At 40.0% G+C, this 17,617-nt stretch overlaps 1 non-coding gene across 1 annotated transcript; it reads right to left on the bottom strand.

Moving 5' to 3' along the window:
- Positions 1-17,002: 17,002 nt before the first annotated feature.
- LOC130978509 (small nucleolar RNA R71) lies at positions 17,003-17,110 on the bottom strand. Its single transcript, XR_009086136.1, has one exon. It is a non-coding gene; the product is annotated as a small nucleolar RNA R71 (small nucleolar RNA).
- Between the last annotated feature and the right edge of the window lie 507 nt (positions 17,111-17,617).

The following is a 17,617-nucleotide window of genomic DNA, read 5'->3' as shown; positions in this document are numbered from 1 at the left end:
GAAGGATTGAAAGTAAGAGAGCAGTATGTTGCAAAGATCCAACAGGGACAAAGCATCTCCATACACTTATCTGAATTTCTCACCAATGATTTACATAAGTATTTCTATCTTTATTTTCAATTTATTTATTATTATTATTCAAAAATTCCATAACCATTTATTATCCGCCTAACTGAGATTTACAAGATGACCATAGCTTGCTTCATACCAACAATCTCCGTGGGATCGACCCTTACTCACGTAAGGTTTATTACATGGACGACCCAGTGCACTTGCTGGTTAGTTGTGCGGAGTTGTGAAGAAAGTGCTGAGTTAGTAGATGCGCATACCAAGTTGAATGCCATTGTTAGAGATCACAATTTCGTGCACCAAGTTTTTGGCGCCGTTGTCGGGGATTGTTCGAATTTGGACAACTGACGGTTCATCAAAAATTCATGCATTGTATTTTTGGTGTCAATTGCATGTTCATCTTTTTCTTGCATTTTTCGAAAATTCATGCATTGTATTTTTCATAATCTTCAAGTTGTTCTTGGTGAATTTTCTTGTTTGATCTTCATATTTTCTTCTTGTGTTTTTTTTGTTGTTTTTCATGTGCATTCTTGCATTCATAGTGTCTAAGAATGAAAAGTTTCTAACTTTGGTGTCTTGCATGTTTTCTTTTCTTGAAAATTTTTTTAAAAATATGTTCTTGATGTTCATCTTGACATCCAAAGTGTTCTTGGTGTTCATTTTCACATTCATAGTGTTCTTGCATGTGTTATGTGTTTTGATCTTAATTTTCATGTTGTGAGTCATTTTTGGTGTTTTTCTCTCTCATCATTAAAAATTCAAAAAAAATCAAAAATATCTTTTCCTTATTTTGCTCATAATTTTTGAAAATTTGAGTTGACTTAGTCAAAAATTTTTAAAACTGAGCTATTTCTTATAAGTCAAGTCAAGTTTTCAATTTTAAAAATCCTATCTTTTCAAAATCTTTTTCATTTTTTTTTTATTTTCGAAAATTTTTAAAATTTATTTTCAAAATCTTTTTCTTATCTTTATTTCAAAATTTTGAAAACTTTACTAACAATTAATGTGATTGATTCAAAAATTTGAAGTTTGTTACTTTCTTATTAAGAAAGGTTCAATTTTTAAATTCTAGAATCATATCTTTTAGTTTCTTGTTAGTCAAGAAATCAATTTTAAATTTTGAAATTAAATATTTTCAAAATATCTTTTTCAATCATATCTTTTCAAAATATCTTTTTCAAATCATATCTTTCTCAAAAATTTGATTTCAAAAATCTTTTCTAACTTCTTATCTTTTCAAAATTGATTTTCAAATCTTTTTCCACCAACTAATTGACTTTTTGTTTGTTTCTTATCTTTATCAAAACCACCTAACTACTTTCCTCTCTCTAATTTTCGAAAATTACCTCCCTCTTTTTCAAAATTCTTTTAATTAGTTAATTGTTAAATTTTAATTTTAATTGTTTTTCTTCTCTTAATTTTCGAAAATCACTAACCCTTTTTCAAAATTTATTTTCGAATTTCTCCCTCTCTCATCTTCTTCTATATATTTATTTATTTACTAACACTTCTCTTCATCTCAAGAATTTGAAAATAAATAATAAAAAGAGAACAAAATAGTTAATAGTTACTCATATAATTCCATGGTGAGAATTTCAGATAGGCATATGTAGATGCTGTGCTCCTCTCGAATCTCTACTTTCTTATTACATTCATCTAATCCTTCTTACTCCTTTCCATGGCAAGCTGTATGTAGGGCATCACTGTTGTCAATGGCTACATCCCATCCTCTCAGTGAAAATGGTCCTATGCTCTGTCACAGAACGGCTAATCATCTGTCAGTTCTCAATCAGGTTGGAATAGAATCCCTTGATTCTTTTGCGTCTGTCACTAACGCCCAGCCTTCAGGAGTTTGAAGCTCGTCACAGTCATTCAATCCCGGAATCCTACTCGGAATACCACAGACAAGGTTAGACTTTCCGGATTCCCGGAATCCTACTCGAAATACCACAAACAAGGTTAGACTTTCCGGATTCCCATGAATGCCACCATCTATCTAGCTTATACCACGAAGATTCTGTTGGGGAATCTAAGAGATATGCACCTGGCCTAAGGTAGAACGGAAGTGGTTGTCAGTTACGCGCGTTCATAGGTGAGAATGATGATGAGTGTCACAGATCATCACATTCATCAAGTTGAAGTGTAACGTATATCTTAGAATAAGAATAAGGAGAATTGAATAGAAAATAATAGTAATTGTATTGAAACTTGAGGTACAGCAGAGCTCCACACCCTTAATCTATGGTGTGTAGAAACTCCACCGTTGAAAATACATAAGTGAAAGGTTCAGGCATGGCCGAATGGCCAGCCCCCAAAACGTGATCAATGGCCCCCTAAGATGAAGAATAAAACAAAACTGAGACCAAAGATGAAACGTGGTCAAATGACGACTAATACACTAGTAAAAAGTCTTATTTATACTAAACTAGCTACTAGGGTTTACATGAGTAAGTAATAGATGCATAAATCCACTTCCGGGGCCCACTTGGTGTGTGTTTGGGCTGAGCTTGATCTATCCACGAGCTGAGGCTTTTATTGGAGTTGAACGCCGAGTTATAGCGTGTTTCTGGCGTTCAACTCCGGGTCGTGACGTGTTTCTGGCGTTTGACTCCAGACAGCAGCATGTACTTGGCGTTGAGCGCCACTTTACGTCGTCAATTCCCGAATAAGTATGAACTATTATATATTGCTGGAAAGCTCTGGATGTCTACATTCCAACGCCGTTGAGAGCGTGCCATTTGAAGTTCTTTAGCTCTAGAAAATCTATTTTGAGTGCAGGGAGGTCAGATTCCAACAGCATCAGTAATCCTTTTGTCAGCCTTTTTCAGAGTTTTGCTCAAGTCCCTCAATTTCAGCCAGAAATTACCTGAAATTATAGAAAAACACACAAACATAGTGAAGTCCAGAAATGTGAATTTAACATAAAAACTAATGAAAACATCCCTAAAAGTAGCTTGAACTTACTAAAAACTACCTAAAAACAATGCCAAAAAGCGTATAAATTATCCGCTCATCACAACACCAAACTTAAATTGTTGCTTGTCCCCAAGCAACTGAAAATCAAATAGGATAAAAAGAAGAAAATATACTATAAATTCAGAATATCAATGAATATTAGTTCTAATTAAATGAGCGGGACTTGTAGTTTTTTTGCCTCTGAATAGTTTTGGCATCTCACTTTTTCCTTTGAAGTTTAGAATGATTGGCTTCTCTAGGAACTTAGAAGTTTAGATAGTGTTATTGATTCCCCTAGTTAAGCATGTTGATTCTTGAACACAGCTACTTTTATGAGTCTTGGCCGTGGCCCTAAGAACTTTGTTTTCCAGTATTACCACCGGATACATAAATGCCACAGACACATAATTGGGTGAACCTTTTCAGATTGTGACTTAGCTTTGCTAAAGTCCCCAGTTAGTGGTGTCCAGAGCTCTTAAGCACACTCTTTTGCTTTGAATCACGACTTTAACCACTCAATCTCAAGCTTTTCACTTGGACCTGCATGCCACAAGCACATGGTTAGGGACAGCTTGATTTAGCCGCTTAGGCCTGGATTTATTTCCTTGGGCCCTCTTATCCATTGATGCTCAAAGCCTTGGATCCTTTTTACCCTTGCCTTTTGGTTTTAAGGGCTATTGGCTTTTTCTGCTTGCTTTTTCTTTTTTTTTTGCCATTTTTTTCGCAAGCTTTTGCTATTCACTGCTTTTTCTTGCTTCAAGAATCAATTTCATGATTTTTCAGATTGTCAATAACATTTCTCTTTGTTCATCATTCTTTCAAGAGCCAACAGTTTTAACATTCATAAACAACAAGATCAAAATTATGCACTGTTCAAGCATTAATTCAGAAAACAAAAAGTATTGTCACCACATCAATATAATTAAATTAAATTCAAGGATAAATTCGAAATTCATGTACTTCTTGTTCTTTTGAATTAAAAACATTTTTCATTTAAGAAAGGTGATGGATTAATGGAATTATTCATAACTTTAAGACATAGTTACTAAATACTAATGTTCATGAAGTAGGAACACAAAACATAGATAAACATGAAGCATAGAAATCGAAAAACAGAAAGAAATAAGAACAAGGAATGAATCCACCTTAGTGGCGTCTTCTTCTTGAAGGACCAACAATGTCCTTAAGCTCTTCTATGTCCCTTCCTTGCCTTTGTTGCTCCTCCCCCATTGCTCTTTGATCTTCTCTTATTTCATGGAGAATGATGGAGTGCTCATGATGTTCCACCCTTAATTGTTCCACATTGTAGCTCAAATCTTCTAAGAAAGTGTTGAGTTGTTCCCAATAGTTGTTGGGAGGAAAGTGCATCCCTTGAGGCATCTCAGGGATTTCTTGATGATGAGCTTTCTCATGCATCTCTTGAGATCCGTGGAGGGTTTCTCTTGCTTGCTCCATCCTCTTCTTGGTGATGGGCTTATCCTCTTCAATGGAGATGTCTCCTTATATGATAACTCCAGCTGAGTAACATAGATGGCAAATAAGGTAAGGAGAAGCTAGCCTTGCCATGGTGGAGGGCTTTTCGGCTATTTTGTAGATTTCATTGGAGATGACTTCATGAACTTCTACTTCCTCTCCAATCATGATGCTATGAATCATGATGGCCCGATCCACAGTAACTTCAGATCGGTTGCTAGTGGGAATGACGGAGCGTTGAATGAACTCTAACCATCCTCTAGCCACAGGCTTGAGGTCCAGTCTCCTTAGTTGAACTGGCTTGCCTTTGGAGTCTCTTTTCCATTGAGCTCCTTCCACACATATGTCCATTAGGACTTGGTCCAACCTTTGATTAAAGTTGACCCTTCTAGTGTAGGGGCATACATCTCCTTGCATCATGGGCAAGTGGAACGCCAACCTCACATTCTCCAGACTAAAATCTAAGTATTTCCCCCGAACCATTGTGAGATAATTCTTTGGACTCGGGTTCATACTTTGATCATGATTCCTAGTGATCCATTGACAAACCCCATTTTGAGGGTTTATCTTGTGCTAATTTCAAAAGGGTTTATCAATGATTTCACACACTTTCTGCATGGAAATATAAGGATTTGCATTCTTTTCCTAGTTTTGCCTCATGAAGGAAAACATGCTTATTTTGCACTAAAATAGATACATTTCTAATCTCTCCTTGATGCCATTCGATGCCGTTACTCGTGTGCTAAGTGGTCTCAGGACATAGACTAGGAATGGACAGGAAAAGATAAGGAAGAAGGGTGCAAAGGAAGGAAGCATGAGAATTGAGCATTGGAGATTTCCGCATGGGCGCGTGCGCGCACCTGACGCGCCCGCGCAGACGAGAGCAACGTGAAGCCGAGACTAAGAGCCAAGCCACGAGCCGGCTGGGGTAGCGGCTGAGCCAGGATCCTCATGGACGTGCACGCGTACGTTCTGCCTCCGCGCACACTCTAAAACCGCATCCATGGCGCGCACGCGTACCTTGCGCGTACGCGCCGATGTTCGAGTATGATATTTTTAGAAGTCACGTGACTTAGGCATGGAGTTGGTTAGAGATCCTAACTTTTGAGGAGTGCTTTGGCGGGAAAAGGCATAAGAGGACCAAGGGGGCAAAGGTTGAGGACACCTAATTCATATTTTCTAGTTTTGGGAGATATTTTAGGGAGAGAGGAGAGAGAGAACTCAAGTTCTTACTAGGGTTCTTCTTCATCAAAATTCTGGATTTTTACCTATTCCTTGGTGAGATCCATTGCAACTTTTATTTTACTTTGTTCATGTAATAGGTTTTTCTTTTCCAATTTCAAGTTGTAGTTCTAATTGCTAAAGTTCCTTGGATCTAGGATTCAACTCTATGAATTTTGGATTTCATTGATAATTTGAGATTTTGATCCTCATTGTTGCTCCTTGATACTTGTTGCTAATTCCTTGTATGGCAATATCTTCAATTCTACTTTTCTCTTCATTTTACTATGACCTTCCTTCTTGCTCACTACATGTTTGATAAAATGTCAACACTAGCTATGGAGTAGAATTTTTGCACTTGGCATAGGGTTTGGTCATTGGAAGAAATTGAATAGCTATCTCAATAGTTAATTGAGAGTTAGGGATTGCTAATTGACTTGGAGTGCACTAAAGCTAGATTCCCATAAGGTGAAGCTAGGACTTGTGACTCAAGTTGATTGTCCTCATTTGATTTTCCTCTATACTTAGGGGATGACTAAATGGAGCAAAGCCTAATTGTTATCAACATTGAGTGAACTATAATGATAAAGATTTCTAATGCCAACCCTAAGTCAAGTCCTTTTGATAATTGATTGTTTGTTCCTCATTACTTCTGCTAAGACCTTCAAAGAACTCAAACAAAGCTTACTAAATCAATAAGATGCGTACTTTGTTCCTCATTACTGCGAGCACAAAATGCGCGCGCGCGCCATAGCCGCGCACGCGCCCTTTGATCCTGCACTCCTCTCTGAGCCATTTCACAGAGAGTTGAGCCCCCTCCAGGCCCTTCTCATGCTCGGGGCTCAACCGCGTTGACGCGTACGCGCACTGTGCGCGCATGCGCCGAAGGTCCTCACGCAATCTCTGGTACTGCGTCCAGAGAGTTGTGCCACCCCTGTGCCTCCCTTGTGCCCCCAGCTCAAGCGCATGGACGCGCGCGCGCAACGTGCGCGTGCGCGTCCCTTTCCACCTCGCCTCCCTGCGCGAGCGCGCACGGCGCGCGCACGGCGCACGCACGCGCGGATGATCGGCGCCAATGTAAGAAGGGGCACACTCACCCCTTCACTTCACTCTACATTTTCTTCCCCCTCCCATACCTTCTACTACACATCCAACTTGAAAAAGGGGCACACCCCCTTTCACCCTCATCCCTCCATTCCCTCTTCTACACTACCTTCTCCACCACTCCCCATCAACCCACACCACATCCTCCTCTCCCATTTTCTTCATCATCTCACAAGGTACTATACTAAGCCACCATCTCTTGTGATTCTTATTCATTTAGTCTTACCTTCTTTTAGTTAGCTTCTTTCTTCTTTTATTTTAGTTACTTCTTTAGGAGGTTTCTGTTTTTGTTTTCTTTTTCCTTCTTTCTCTCCCTCAACTTAACTCTTCATGGGCATTTGGGTCTCAAACTCACTTACATGAATAGATGAATGGTGTTGCTTAATTTCCTTGCAATCAATATGCACTATAATCATTAATAATGGATTGTGGAATGTTACATTCCTCTCATTTTCACATAATCACATACTTCTTCAAGGATGCACGCCAGGTGTTCGATGAAAGGCAAACTTGAATTTTGGACTCATTATGACTACCTTGCCTCTCAACCAATCACTTTTGAGTGCATCCCTACTTTCCACAATCCATTCACTCACATTTTCTTAGCTTGCTTTCTACTTATGGTCCCTAAAGGTGTGTGCCTCTCACGCTCCTTACTTGCGTGCTTAAATTTCCCTTACACCATATGAAGATGATTTGCCTTGCTTTTCTCATGTTATTCTAGTTACATGTTGCAGCTGTCATGTGACAATGATACCCATATTTTATGGCATACCTTTTCATTGCATAATCGCTTTACTTCCACTTATTTGGGTCTCATGTTTTCCCATTCTCTGTTTTCATAGGATGGTCATCAAAAAGAACAAAGGGAAAGCCCCCAAGAAGCCAGCTTCCAATAAAGCGCACCAAGACCAAATGGCCAAGCCACTCTTAAAGAAGACTAAAGGCCCCGTTGATATTTTAGAGAAGGACAACCCTCCTAAGGATTCGAACAAGTTTCCCAACCGTTACTGCGAACTTGTTTACTCAAGAATGATCGAAAGGAACTATCATCCGGAACCCCTCCTGGTCCTACCGGCTCACCTCCGTCCGATTGTGATGCCACACATTTACCGGAGGCAATGGAGGTTCCTCTTGAGACAACCAAAGGAGGCCAATCTCTCATGGGTAGTGGAATTCTACTCCAACTACCACTCTTCCCTTCTCACATCAATATTTGTGCGCCGGAAGCAAGTGTCGGTCACAGTGGAAACCATCCAAGCAGTCATTGGGATTGAACCGTCAACGGATGCATATGACGCCTACCAAGAAGTCTTGGCTACATGCGATGACCGTGCATTCGATTGGAGCGCGATCCTCCGCGTCATTGCTTTACCCCACGCATATTGGATTCGGGGGACCATAAAGCAAAGACCCAAGGGTTTAGATGTCCGCCACCTCACTCAAGAAGCCACGGTATGGGCCCAAATTCTAGCTCACTATGTGCTCCCAAGCACTCATGGGTCATCCATCACCGCCGAGCTGGCCTTATTGATATGGTGCATCTTAACCGATAAACCGGTTGACATTTCGCATGCCATCCGCCAATCCATGGGGCGCATTCATGCCAAGGGAAATCTACCATTCCCCGCTTTAGTGACGGCATTAGTTGCGAAAGCCGGCGTCAACCGGGAGGCTAAAGATAGGAGAACCACAATTCCGGTCGATGGTGATATAATTCCGACCAAGAGATGCCTCAAGCCTCCGGAAGCCACCAAGGACTTTGGACTACCCACACAAACTTGCAACCCTACCACTTCATCTACATCACAAAAATCGGCCGCCCAACGCCTTGAGGACCTTCACAAGAAAATAGACCGTTATAAGAGGCGTAACCAACGCCGTTATACTCATGTGAAGAGACTTCTAAGCATAGTCACCCCACCTATGGAGGAACCCGATATCTCCACATCCACCGCAACTTCAGGCGGAGATAGCGATAACATTGGAGATGAGGGACACTCGGAGCTCAACCAACCGCTGCGCCTAACCTATAGCACGGAGGACCGTGCTAAGTTTTAAGTGTGGGGAGGTCGACCGACCGATCTCCGTAGGTAACATCTGAATAAATTAGGATAGATTGCATGATTAGGCCTTAGTTAACACCATTTGCATGATAAGTTTACTTGGTTGGAACAATGAAATTCTTTCTTAGGAAACCAATACCTTGGGGCAACCGTGGGGGCATTGCAAATTTTAAATGCCTTGATGCCAAAATTGCATGAAGAATTATATTTTGGAACATGGGTTTGAGTTAAGAACACAAGCTAGCGAGTTTTGAGCCTAAGTGCGTGGTTACATCTTATAACCACTTATTCTCCTTCTTGTGTGCAATATTCTCTTTCTATGATTGTAATCTTTGATTTGCTTGATTCTTTATGTCCATTATTTTGTGTACACATGCATTTATATGATTGAGGCCACCATTTCATTAGCTCACATATCCAAATAGCCAACCCTTTTATATCCCCTTGTTAGCCAATTTGAGCCTACGATTAACACACTTGTTCTTAATTTTAGCACATTACAAGCCTTAAAGCGAAAAACAATAAATGTCCTCATTGGATCTTTGATTAGCTTAGGCTAGAGTGTGTGAAGATCATTCAAGCGTGGAAACCTTGGGACATTGGGTGAGTAAAAGGGTAATTTTGTATTGTTATTGAAAATATTGGGAATTGGGTACATACTCACGTATTGATCAAATGTAAAACCTTATGCATTGAGATTCTTGTATATAAAAAAAAAAGAAAATTGAGAAAAATAAAAGAAAAAGAAAAGAAAAAAAAAGAGAAATATAGAAAAAAGAAAGAAAAAAGAAGAAAAAGAAAGAAATAAAAAGGGGACAAAATGCCCCAAAGCAAAGTCCAATAAAGATCAATGCATAGGTGTTGTGAAATGAAGAGAAAATACATGAGTATGTGAAAAAGTGAAAAATGGGTAGTTAGGTTGGAATTTAATTGTATAGGATGTCATAGGTTAGATGGGAAGTTTAAGCTTATCAAAGATTCAAACTTCAAGCTCACTTGACCGAATATGCATCCTACCTTGACCCTAGCCCCATTACAACCTAAAGAAAAGACCTCATGATAATTGTATGCGTGCATTGAATAATTGTTGACTATTAGAAGAAAAACAAATCTTGGAAAGCATGATTAGGAGAGAATTGAGAGAATCAACCCCAAACACCGAGCGACGAGAGTGCAAATACTTCCGGTGAGGGTTCGATGCTCAATCCTTTGATTCCCGGCTCTCGCGAGCATTCCTCATGTAAAGTTGCATATATCGCATTTGACGCCTAGAAATTGGCAAGTCCTATGCCTTGACCACCATCGTGTCCCATGTGCTCGCATATGTCATAAGAAAGCTGATTTGTTCCTAACCAAGTAGATAATAGCAATAGTCATAGTTGCATGCATATAAGTAGGTTGCATTTCATGAGTCTTATACCTTTGCAACTCCTCGATCTTCTGTGTTTCTTTGCATTTTCCTAAGCATGAGGACATGCTAGAATCTAAGTGTGGGGAGGTTGACAAACCCCATTTTGAGGGTTTATCTTGTGCTAATTTCAAAAGGGTTTATCAATGATTTCACACACTTTCTGCATGGAAATATAAGGATTTGCATTCTTTTCCTAGTTTTGCCTCATGAAGGAAAACATGCTTATTTTGCACTAAAATAGATACATTTCTAATCTCTCCTTGATGCCATTCGATGCCGTTACTCGTGTGCTAAGTGGTCTCAGGACATAGACTAGGAATGGACAGGAAAAGATAAGGAAGAAGGGTGCAAAGGAAGGAAGCATGAGAATTGAGCATTGGAGATTTCCGCATGGGCGCGTGCGCGCACCTGACGCGCCCGCGCAGACGAGAGCAACGTGAAGCCGAGACTAAGAGCCAAGCCACGAGCCGGCTGGGGTAGCGGCTGAGCCAGGATCCTCATGGACGCGCACGCGTACGTTCTGCCTCCGCGCACACTCTAAAACCGCATCCATGGCGCGCACGCGTACCTTGCGCGTACGCGCCGATGTTCGAGTATGATATTTTTAGAAGTCACGTGACTTAGGCATGGAGTTGGTTAGAGATCCTAACTTTTGAGGAGTGCTTTGGCGGGAAAAGGCATAAGAGGACCAAGGGGGCAAAGGTTGAGGACACTTAATTCATATTTTCTAGTTTTGGGAGATATTTTGGGGAGAGAGGAGAGAGAGAACTCAAGTTCTTACTAGGGTTCTTCTTCATCAAAATTCTGGATTTTTACCTATTCCTTGGTGAGATCCATTGCAACTTTTATTTTACTTTGTTCATGTAATAGGTTTTTCTTTTCCAATTTCAAGTTGTAGTTCTAATTGCTAAAGTTCCTTGGATCTAGGATTCAACTCTATGAATTTTGGATTTCATTGATAATTTGAGATTTTGATCCTCATTGTTGCTCCTTGATACTTGTTGCTAATTCCTTGTATGGCAATATCTTCAATTCTACTTTTCTCTTCATTTTACTATGACCTTCCTTCTTGCTCACTACATGTTTGATAAAATGTCAACACTAGCTATGGAGTAGAATTTTTGCACTTGGCATAGGGTTTGGTCATTGGAAGAAATTGAATAGCTATCTCAATAGTTGATTGAGAGTTAGGGATTGCTAATTGACTTGGAGTGCACTAAAGCTAGATTCCCATAAGGTGAAGCTAGGACTTGTGACTCAAGTTGATTGTCCTCATTTGATTTTCCTCTATACTTAGGGGATGACTAAATGGAGCAAAGCCTAATTGTTATCAACATTGAGTGAACTATAATGATAAAGATTTCTAATGCCAACCCTAAGTCAAGTCCTTTTGATAATTGATTGTTTGTTCCTCATTACTTGTGCTAAGACCTTCAAAGAACTCAAACAAAGCTTACTAAATCAATAAGATGCATACTTTGGCAATTCCAAGGAAGAACGACTCGGGAGATTAATACTCTCGGATATAGATTGTAAATTTGTTTGATGATGGATTTCGCGTTGGTTTAGACTATACTACGATTGATCACTTGATAAATTCTATACCAACAAAAAATTCATTTGTCATCCATGCATTGGCATAGAACTCTTGAACCATTAAGATTCTGACTTGTTGCATGGGGTTGGTTAGGACTTCCCAACCTCTTCTTCGGATCTCATGTTGGATCTCCGGATACTCATTTTTCTTGAGCTTGAAACGGACCTCAAGGATCACCTTCTTCTTTGCCACAACATCATAGAAGTGGTCTTGATGGCTTTTGGAGATGAATCTTTCCATCTCCCATGACTCGGAGGTGGAAGCTTTTGTCTTCCCTTTTCCTTTTCTAGAGGATTCTCCGGCCTTAGCTGCCATTGATGGTAATGGAAAAACAAAAAGCTTATGCTTTTACCACACCAATCTTAAAATATTGCTCGCCCTCGAGTAAGAGAAGAAAGAAGAGAAGAAGAAGAAGAAGAAAATATGGAGGAGAAGGGGGAGTGTAGGTTTCGGCCAAGGTATAGAAGAGGGGGTTGTGTTGTGTGAAAATGAAGTAGAATGGAAGGGTATATATAGGGAGGGGAGAGGGTGTAGTTTCGGTCATTTAGGGTGGGTTTGGGTGGGAAAGTGGTTTTGAATTTTGAAGAGTGGTGAGGGGGTAATTGGGAAGAGAGATTGAAGTTGTTGGGAAGTGTGATATGGGGAAGAGTGTTATAGGATTAGGAGGTAAGGTGGGAATATGTTAGGTGGGGATCCTGTGGGGTCCACAGATCCTGAGATGATCCTGTAGGGTCCACAGATCCTGAGGTGATCCTGTGGGGTCCACAGATCCTGAGGTGTCAAGGAATTACATCCCTGCACCAAATAGGCATGCAAAGTGCTTTAGCATACCATTCTGGCGTTTAAACGCCGAGGTGATGCATGTTCTGGGCGTTCAACGCCCATGTGTAGCATGTTCTGGGCGTTCAACGCCCATGTGTAGCATGTTTCTGGCGTTGAACGCCAGTTCCATGCTTGTTACTGGCGTTTAGCGCCAGCTTTTCTCAAGGCACATTCCTGGCGTTCAAACGCTTGAATGTTGCTTGCTTCTGGCGTTCAGTGCCAGATTCAGGCTCTGTTCTGGCGTTGAACGCCAGCCAGATGCACCTTACTGACGTTGAACGCCAGTCTGTCCTCCCTCCAAGGTGTGATTTTACTTCTGCTGTTTTTGATTCTGTTTTTAATTTTTATATTTTTTTCGTGACTCCACATGATCATGTACCTAATAAAACACAAAATAACAATAAAATAGAAATTAGATAAATAAAATTGGGTTGCCTCCCAACAAGCGCTCTTTTAATGTCATTAGCTTGACAGTGGGATCTCATGGAGCCTCACAGGTGATCAGGTCAATGTTGTATAGCCCTGATGAGCAGATAATTTGTACACTTTTTGGCATTGTTTTTAGTATATTTTTAGTAGGATTTAGTTAGTTTTTAGTATATTTTTATTAGTTTTTAGTTAAAATTCACTTTTCTGGACTTTACTATGAGTTTGTGTGTTTTTCTGTGATTTCAGGTACTTTCTGGCTGAAATTGAGGGGCCTGAGCAAAAATCTGATTCAGAGACTGAAAAGGACTGCAGATGCTGTTGGATTCTGACCTCCCTACACTCGAAGTGGATTTTCTGGAGCTACAGAAGCCCAATTGGCGCGCTCTCAACGGCGTTGGAAAGTAGACATCTTCGGCTTTCCAGCAATATATGATAGTCCATACTTTGCCCAAGATTTGATGGCCCAAACCGGTGTTAAAAGTCACCTTCAGAAATTCTAGCGTTAAACGCCGGAACTGGCACCAAAATGGGAGTTAAACGCCCAAACTGGCATAAAAGCTGGCGTTTAACTCCAAGAAGAGTCTCTACACGAAAATGCTTCAATGCTCAGCCCAAGCACACACCAAGTGGGCCCGGAAGTGGATTTTTATGTCATTTACTCATCTTTGTACACCCTAGGCTACTAGTTCTCTATATATAGGACCTTTTACTATTGTATTTAGCATCTTCGGACATCTAGTTCTTAGATCAGATCTTGGTTCTTCTGGTTCCCTCTCTGGGGCCGAAGCCAATGATCACTCTTGTTCTTATGTATTTTCAACGGTGGAGTTTCTACATACCATAGATTAAGGTGTGGAGCTCTGCTGTACCTCGAGTATTAATGCAATTACTATTGTTCTTCTATTCAATTCCGCTTGTTCTTATTCTAAGATATTCATTTGCACTCAAGAACTTGATGAATGTGATGATTATGTGACACTCATCATCATTCTCACTTATGAACAAGTGACTGACAACCACTCCGTTCTACAAGCAACAAGGCTCTAATGTTTATCTCTTGGATTCCTGATACACGATGCATGGTTGATCGCCTGACAACCGAGTGCTCGCCTGACAAACGAGCCAGCCATTCTGTGAGATCAGAGTCTTCGCGGTATAGGCAAGAACTGATGGCGGCATTCAAGAGAATCCGGAAGGTCTAACCTTGTCTGTGGTATTCTGAGTAGGATTCAATGATTGAATGACTGTGACGTGCTTCAAACTCCTGAAGGCGGGGCGTTATTGACAGACGCAAAAGAATCACTGGATTCTATTCCGGCCTGATTGAGAATCGACAGATGGATAGCCGTGCCGTGACAGGGTGCGTTGAACATTTCCAATGAGAGGATGGGAGGTAGCCACTGACAACGGTGAAACCCTTGCATAAGCTTGCCATGGAAAGGAGTAAGAAGGATTGGATGAAGACAGTAGGAAAGCAGATTGACGGAAGGGACAAGCATCTTCATACGCTTATCTGAAGCTCTCACCAATGATATACATAAGTATCTCTATCTTTATCTTTATGTCTTATTCATCATCTATACCCATTTGAGTCTGCCTGACTAAGATTTACAAGGTGACCATAGCTTGCTTCATACCAACAATCTCCGTGGGATCGACCCTTACTCGCGTAAGGTTTACTTGGACGACCCAGTGCACTTGCTGGTTAGTTGTGCAAAGTTGTGTTTATGCCATGGTATTGAGCACCAAGTTTTTGGGGCCATTACTAGGGATTATTTGAGTTGTGAAAAGTAGTGATCACAATTTCGCACACCAAGTTTTTGGCGCCGTTGCCGGGGAATTAAATGTCCTAACTACGGTTTCGCATTTGTTCCCTGAAATAACTGTGCCAAGTTTTGATCCGGCAACAACACCAAGTTTTTGGCGCCGTTGCCGGGGATTGTTCGAGTATGGACAACTGACGGTTCATCTTGTTGCTTAGATTAGGTATTTTTCAGAGTTCTTAAGAATGAATTCTAGTGTTTTATGATGATCTGTTGAAATCTGGCTGGCTGAGAAGCCATGTCTAATCTTATTGGACCGAGGTTTCAACTTATCATCACAAGAGCTTGTTGATTTCTATCAAACTTGCTATTGGAGCAATGATCTGCTGAGGCTTGGCTGGCCATTGGCCATGTCTAGTGTTTTGGACCGAAGCTTTCTTTGAAAGCTTGGCTGGCTGTGAAGCCATGTCTAATTCCTGGACCGGAGTCTTAGACTAGCATTGCAATAATTCCTGGAATTCAAATAAAGAATTCTGAAACCTTTATCTTCTATTTTCATATAATTTTCGAAAAAGCACAAAAAAATTTTAAAAATCATAAAAACCAAAAATATTTTATGTTTCTTGTTTGAGTCTAGTGTCTAATCTTAAGTTTGGTGTCTTGCATGCATTGTTTATTTGATCTTGGTTCTATTTTCAAGTCAATAGTACAGGGAACTGAAGATTCAGAACATGCAGCAGAGGAATTACACAGAAAAAAAACTGGGCGTTCAAAACGCCCAGTGAAGAAGGACAGACTGGCGTTTAAACGCCAACCAGGGTGCCTGGTTGGGCGTTTAACGCCCAAAAAGGTAGTGCATTGGGCGTTAAACGCCAGAATGTGCACCATTCTGGGCGTTTAACGCCAGGATGGCACAAGGGGGAGAATTTTGTTTTCAAATCAATTTTTTTTTTCAAGTTTTCAAAGTTTTTCAAAATCAAATCTTTTTCAAATCAAATCTTTTCAATCAAATGTTTTCAAAATCAATTTCTTTCCTTTTTCAAAGATACTTGCTAACAATTAATGATTTGATTGAACATTTCAAGTATGTTGCCTTTTCTGTTGAGAGAGGTTTAATGTTTGAATCATATCTTTTCTTGTTAGGCAAGTCAATAATTTTTAAAATCAAATCTTTTTAAAATTGTTTTCAATTCATATTTTTTCAATCATATCTTTTTCAAAAATAGTTTTCAATCATATCTTTTTAACTTCTAATTTCAAAATCTTTTTCAAAAATTACTTGATTTCTTTCCCACTCTTGGTTTTTGAAAATCAATTAAAGATTTTCAAAATGTTTTTAAAAACCTTTTAACTTAATTTTCGAAAAATCTCTTCCCCTCTTCACACATCCTTCTATTTATGGAGTACCACTCCTCTTCAATGCACAATTCGAACTCTATCTCACTAAGTTCGAATTCTCTACTTCTTCTTTCTATTTCTCTTTTCCTCTGACACCTCAAGGAATCTCTATATTGTGACATAGAGGATTCCACATTTTTCTTGTTCTCTTCTCTTTCATATGAGCAGGAACAAAGACAAAGGCATTCTTGTTGAAGCTGACCCTGAACCTGAAAGGACCTTGAAGCAAAAGCTAAGAGAAGCTAAGGCACAATTCTCTGTAGAGGACCTAACCGAATTCTTCAAAGAAGAAGAACCCATGGCAGCCGAAAACAACAATAATGCAAGGAAGGTGCTGGGTGACTTTACTGCACCTACTCCCGACTTCTATGGGAGAAGCATATCTATCCCTGCCATTGGAGCAAACAACTTTGAGCTTAAGCCTCAATTAGTTTCTCTAATGCAACAGAATTGCAAGTTCCATGGACTTCCATTGGAAGATCCTCATCAGTTCTTAGCTGAATTCTTGCAAATCTGTGACACTGTCAAGACTAATGGGGTTGACCCTGAGGTCTACAGACTTATGCTATTCCCTTTTGCTGTAAGAGACAGAGCTAGAGTATGGTTGGACTTACAACCTAAAGAAAGCCTGGACTCATGGGAAAAGTTAGTCAATGCCTTCTTGGCAAAGTTCTTTCCACCTCAAAAATTGAGTAAGCTTAGAGTGGAAGTCCAAACCTTCAGTCAGAAGGATGGTGAATCCCTCTATGAAGCTTGGGAAAGATACAAATAATTAATCAGAAAATGTCCTTCTGACATGCTTTCTGAATGGAGCATCATAGGTATTTTCTATGATGGTCTCTCTGAACTATCCAAGATGTCTTTGGATAGCTCTGCTGGAGGATCTCTTCATCTGAAGAAGACGCCTACAGAAGCTCAAGAGCTCATTGAAATGGTTGCAAATAACCAATTCATGTACACTTCTGAAAGGAATCCTGTGAACAATGGGACAAGTCAGAAGAAAGGAGTTCTTGAGATTGATACTCTGAATGCCATATTGGCTCAGAATAAAATATTGACTCAACAAGTCAATTTGATTTCTCAAAGTCTGTCTGGAATGCAAAATGCACGAAGCAGTACTAAGGATGCTTCATCTGAAGAAGAAGCCTATGATCCTGAGAACCCTTCAATGGAAGAGGTGAATTACATGGGAGAACCCTATGGAAACACCTATAATTCTTCATAGAGAAATCACCCAAATTTCTCATGGAAGGATCAACAGAGACCTCAACAAGGTTTCAACAACAATAATGGTGGAAGAAACAGGTTT

Source organism: Arachis stenosperma, chromosome 4 (assembly GCF_014773155.1).
Source record: "Arachis stenosperma cultivar V10309 chromosome 4, arast.V10309.gnm1.PFL2, whole genome shotgun sequence".
NCBI classification, from domain to species: domain Eukaryota; kingdom Viridiplantae; phylum Streptophyta; class Magnoliopsida; order Fabales; family Fabaceae; genus Arachis; species Arachis stenosperma.
Note: the sequence above shows the minus strand (reverse complement) of the source record. Positions and strands in the feature narration are given on the sequence as shown.